Below are 6,451 nucleotides of genomic sequence, written 5' to 3' on the forward strand. Positions count from 1 at the left end.
TTAATCGAATTGGTTGGGTCGGGCTTATAATTGTTTAATTATTCGCGAATTATTCACTAATTATAAGGTTTCATTAATAAAATGACATTTGTATTATTTTTTCATGAATAAAATTGTAAAAAAATAAAAATAAAAACGTTATATACTTATATATCAAAATTTTAAATGTAAAATATATAGCGAATTTTAAAGAAATATATTAAGATTATACCCGTTTAAAACACGATATCGGATTTTTACCGTTAGCGTTTTATTGGACCGAATATTTAAAAGTATTATTGTTGAAAATTTCGAATCTTAGGCGAATAATTGACGTATCGAACTTTTGCCCTCCACGAATTTACTAGCTATGCTTCAACACGTGAAACCCGTGGATATAAAGATTATCAGATCACCTAATTGGGCCTTAACCTGATCCACTATGAGTAGAGGTGGAATTTGGGCGGGTTGGGTTGGGTTGAGGCATAATCCGAGCCCAATCTAAGTTTCAAATGTTTCAATTCGAGTCCGGGACCAAGCCCTAGTTAGTCCTTAAGTTTTCAGGCCAAACCCTAGCCTGACCAATTCGGGTTGGGTCGGGTTATGTCGAGTTGGTCAAATTTCTCGAGATATTTTTATGAATTAAGAGGTATAAAACACCGAAATGAAAATCTTTAAATGAAATCAAAGAGATTTGATTGTTTGAAAGGGATAATAATCTTGTTTATTACATTATTCTCTCTAAAATAAATATTCTAAACCTTATTTTGTACAAGAATAGAAGGATTGAAAGATATATATATATACACGGGCTCTGGTTTTTCGGTTTTTTGATATTTTAACCCGAGCCCAACCCAAAACCAAGTCCGGACTACCGATATGATATGTTAGCCCAGGACCAATAAAAATTGGGTTTTAGTCTATCGGGCTTGGGATTACCCAACCCAAATTCCACCCCTAACTATGAGTCTATCAATGGGTTGGGCATATTGGGCTTTCGAGAGGCCCGAGTTTGGGCTTCAAAGAGTGATGAGTGCAAATATAACACCGAGTCTTCTTCCTCAGTGAGCAAAGAGCAGAAACGAGGATGCCACTCACCATTCAACTCTTCTAACCTGTAAGTAGATTTCCATCTCTTAACTCTTCAGTTTTCTGCAATTGAAATGAGACACCCACAAGTTTTAAGGTTTATATCATGTTGGGTCTTTCCATTTACTAGAAAGGTTGTTTTTTTTTTTTTACCATTTTGTTTGTGTTGTTTGAATTGTAAGTTGACTTCTAGAAATAAGGTCGTACTTCATATATGTTGCTGTGTCAGGCACCGACATGCTTATCTGTGTCAATGTGACTTAGTACCAGTAAATTTTTTTTTTTTTTTTTTTTTTTTTTTTTTTTTTTTTTTTTTTTTTTTAATAAGTGAATTAGCCATTGGTGGTTGGAATATCTTTTCATGGTTCAAAACTTGAAATATGTTTTCAGGTTTGGTCTTCACTCTTCACCGCAATGCGGTTTATTATTCTGTATCTCAATAATCGTTGACATTGTAAAGGCACACAAGGGATGAAATGTACTAAGAGTTATTGACCTCAAAATCTTCGGGACTTGTCGTCAACTACGAAACCTTTAGATTATAGAAGAAGGAAAAAGAGATTAATGAGAGGTCCAAAATGTACTTACTCAAAGCTTCTCTAGGAAAACAATGTTTTGTACACTCTCCACCGTGCTGCGACTTTCTTCTTACTTTTCGAGACGGAAACTACATACATCTACAGATACATATTTCCTACCTTTGCTGAATCAGTGTTCCAACTTCAAACACATAAACTTAGCTCATGGATACATGGATCAGCACTCCAAAATCTTGGATAAGGAGATGTTGTATTAAATTACTCTGTAGATCATCTAAATAGACTTGGGATCGGACTTGCATTTTGGTTCCACTGTATACTAAGCTTTTGTGAAACTAGGTTCCCAGTGCTTTGTCTCCGTTATGTGTATGCCTGTTTATAAGTGCGGTCGTTCTACACTTTACTCTTCTTTATAATCGTAGATCTCATTTAGCCAGGTGTGCTGATATTGAAATTTACTTTTGGCTAAACTACAGATTATTTACATCTTGTTGCTTTGAATTGTTCTGATTAATTTGAGTAAATTATACAACAAGCTGCTATACAACACACTCTTATCAAATTTCAGCATCTCATCCCACTCCTGACTAATCCGATCTCAATCTTAGAGTGTTTTGTTTTCGGTGGAGAAAAGAAAAACGTGAATAAAGAAACCCAATGATTTTTGTGAAAAAGAAACGTGAATGAAGAAAAAGAAAAGGTTTTTCATATTTTTTCTAAAATAAAATGACATTTTCGCCCCTATTATTTGTGGTTCATTTTCTTTTATTTGTTTGGTTTTCTAGAAGTAGATCTGGCCATTAGATTTTGTTTGATCTGAGGGTCGACTGGGTATGTCAAGATAGTATGTTAGAATAGTATGTCGACGTAGCCGGCCCGATATATATATATTTGTCATTTATTATTATTATTTTGTTATTATAGTTTTATACTATTAGTTTCTGATTTTATATAATATTTTATACAATAATTAATTATATATAATAATTATTAATTTTTTAAATCGGAACGGATATTTTCGAATGCGGATATGGCAGTATCCGAAGCCGTATCCGAAACCATTTCGGACATAAAAAATTATCCAAATCCGAATCCGATATCCGATATCCGAAATTTTCGGATAAATATCCGATTTTTCGTATACAAATTCGAATCGGATTCGAATATTTGGATATCCGCTTGCACCCCTAGTTAGAATTGTACTAATTCAAACCCTAAACCCTAAACATAAATATAGTTGCTACCAATTCCAATGTGGGTTTGCTGCCAGTGTTGGGCGTTCGGTTCAGGTGGAATTCGGTTCAAGATTTTATGGATGTTCAGTACTTGTTGTGGTTTTCTTGTATTGTTTTCATCTATTTTTTTCTTGTGTTGTTGTATGTAATCCATCTTTTGATTAATATAATCAGTTTGTTCATCGGAAAAAAAAAAATAGTCAGACATTGTTTGTTTCTTGATGTGATAGGGAACAAAATTTATTTTGTCAAGTGGCCTAAACGTGCCCAATTTATTGTGCAATAAGCGTGGTTGCTACAACTTGGCAAGTTGTGCCAATTATTTTTATGATTAATGACGGACGGTTGGCATGGGGTCGTTGGTATTTGCTTCTCCATGCCTTCTCTCTCACCATATATATCCAATACTATATCATGCAAACTCAAACAATTCCTAGCTTCCTAGGCCTTACCCAATCAAAATGGCTACTAGCCTTGTCGATGTCAAAGAAAAGGTTCTAGTGTTCCCATCGGAACCAACTCCATTGAAAACTCTTCCCCTCTCCACGTTGGACTCCAATCCGCTAATGCGGTTCGATGTCAAATACCTCTTTGTTTATCGGTCTAACCCCGGTTTAAACCGTAATGCCATTGTGGCTGGTATAAAAAACGCGCTCGCACGTGCTTTGGTTCCATATTACCCCCTAGCCGGACGAGTTAGAGTTGGACCGGATGGTAAGAATCTCGAGGTGGTATGTGAATCACAAGGTGCAATGTTCATTGAAGGTGTATCTAAAGATATCACAATCGCTGACTTGGAACATGCTCCATCTCATTGTTTGCAGTGGAGAGACTTTTTGACCAAACCCGTGGATGATGATGTTGTATGCGAGGATGGTGCGCCACCTCTTGTTGTTCAGCTGACTTGGCTGGCTAATGGTGAAGGTGCTGCAATTGGAGTTGGAACTAGCCATTGTCTTATGGATGGAATTGGTACTGCCCAGTTTCTCAACTCGTTTGCGGACTTGGCTTCTGGACGACGAGAACCTGATAATTTTCAACCAAAATCGGTTTGGGATTGTCATTTACTCGATCCAACACAAATGAGTCTTCATACTCGCAACCTCGAGTTTAACCTAATCCCAGACATTTCAGGGTTTTTCGCCACGTTCGGTAGTGAAACTATGTCTCCAACATCAGTTGTTTTTGATAAGACGAGGTTAACTAAGTTGAAAAAACTAGCTTCCTTAACTGGTCAACACAGTGAGCTACCCTTTTCGTTTACCTCATTTGAGGTACTAACAGCTCATGTGTGGAGAAGTTGGGCTAGATCGTTGGATTTGCCTTCGGAACAAATATTGCGGATGCTCTTCACCGTTAACATACGTAACCGATTGAAACCAAGTTTACCTGAGGGTTATTATGGAAACGGATTCGTACTCACACGCGCGCAAGCTACCGTTAAAGACCTCAGTGATAACGATTTGGGTCATACAGCTGGTTTGATTAAAAATGCCAAGGACAATGTTGGGGATGAGTACGTAAGATCGTTGATCCAATCAATTAGTGAGTCGAGACAGACTACGAACTCGGTTGGACTATTCATGGTGTCACAATGGTCAAGACTTGGGTTAGAGAAAGTAGACTTTGGAATGGGTAAACCGGTCCATGTTGGACCTATTTGCCGCGAAAGGTATTGTTTGTTTTTGCCTGTTTATGAACAGAGTGATTCAGTGATGGTGGCGGTGGCTATGCCAAACAGTGCCGTTGCAAAGTATGAATATTTGCTCAAAGTATGAATATTTGCTCAGTAGTCCATGCTCAACCCAGTGCTTCATACATTAATATAAACATAATTATTAATAATACCATGTAAAGTATTAGTAATTTTATTAGTTACCAAAAAGAAAATTTCAGTTATCTCTTTGCTTTTGAAGTTAACTTGTCTATTTGATAAAAGAGAAATAGATTCAGAGTAAAGAAACGTCATTTTCACCAATTTCTGATTCTCATCTTACATTAATCAGGTGCTATACTAATGCTATCTTGAGATGGGAGTATGTTAAAGTAATTTAGAGGTCTTCTTCGGAATCAACAACTCAAATATACCCCACTGCTTCCATCAATTTAAGGAGAAAAAAACAATAGAGCCCCTGATTGTTTTCATCAATACATAGGAACAAGCTACTTATTTACTCATATCTTAATTTGTTCCAAATGAGTCATTCTTTCTACAATTTATTACAATAGTATGTGGAGGGTTCAAAATTTGTAAATAAACTTAATTTTTTTGTTAAAACTAGATTTGGGTTTTATTTCACTAGAAATTTGTAGAAATTTGTTCTGAATGACCATTTAACATGAAGAGCGAGTTTGAAAAAATGAGAGCGCGGTTTTGGAAATATCGAAGTGCAGATTTCAGGAGATTTCATTAAAAAATCGCCAAATCGCGGTTGTAGATCGGGAGCGATGTACTTTGTACCATAGTACAAAATATCAGGATATGGGTATTTATCGATACTCAATTTTTGGATATGTATCGTAGATATATCCCTCTCTTTGGGGATATTTGACATTGTTTCACATGCAATATATCCAAAATATCGATAAATATCGTGGATATTGTGGATATTTCTTGATATATCATGATACATTATTTATATTTATTTGAAATATAATGGTAAATATTAAATAAAATTGTTATATACACAAAATATCGTCAAATATCTCCAAATATCACAAAATATTCCTAAATATCATCGAAATATCACCGATATTTATAGTTGTATATATCTCTGAACATATCGTGATATTTATATATTTTTCTCTGAAACCTGAATAGATATCCCTAAATATCACGATATATCGGGATATTTTGTACTATGCTTTGTACACGTCTTGTGTTGGATAACGAAAACTGATCGTTATATTAGCAGGGGCGAAACCAGGATGTCATATCAGGGGGCTTAGTTTGAAGTAGGGGTGTGCATGGGTACCCAATTATCCGAACCGGAACTGGAACTGGAACCATTTATAGCGGGTCTGGGTCCTAAAATGTTATACCCATTTAAAGTGGGTCTTCAAGAACCGATCCGATAAAGAACCGAACCCGTTAGAACCGAATAGTAAAAAACCGATGGGTACCCGAACCGAAACCGGAACCGATTAGTTTGATTTTGATATATAGAATTTAGTATTATATTACACTAAATAAAAACAAACCCAAACATTATTATTATATATAGTATTATATATAGTCTATATTTGTTAGGTGTAAAATTATACTAAATATATATAACATTTAGCATAATAGTAAATATGTGTTATTAAATGCATTTTTTATAATATTACATTAAATATGTGTATTATAAATATTAATAATAATATTTCGTGTCTCACGCCTATCATTATAGTGGTATACTATGAATTAACTTATGCACCGTCTATATTAACTAATACATGAACGTGTACGTGCTTGATATATTACATGTATATATATTAGATAACGAATACGTGCAATGTTAACTAACAATTGTGGTACATGTGGTATTTATTCTATATATGACGCATTACATATAGTATAATATACATATGTTCGATTTAAAATATACACATACATATAATGTATGA

The 6,451-nt window shown here is 34.9% G+C and overlaps 1 pseudogene across 1 annotated transcript; it reads left to right on the plus strand.

The window, feature by feature from the left end:
- The first annotated feature begins 2,970 nt into the window (after positions 1-2,970).
- Positions 2,971-4,820, plus strand: LOC147507115 (alcohol acyltransferase 9 pseudogene; annotated as a pseudogene). The gene has a single exon (XR_015217548.1). The product of XR_015217548.1 is annotated as an alcohol acyltransferase 9 pseudogene (transcript).
- Positions 4,821-6,451: the final 1,631 nt, after the last annotated feature.

This window comes from Coptis chinensis, chromosome 3 (assembly GCF_015680905.1).
Source record: "Coptis chinensis isolate HL-2020 chromosome 3, ASM1568090v1, whole genome shotgun sequence".
NCBI lineage: Eukaryota > Viridiplantae > Streptophyta > Magnoliopsida > Ranunculales > Ranunculaceae > Coptis > Coptis chinensis.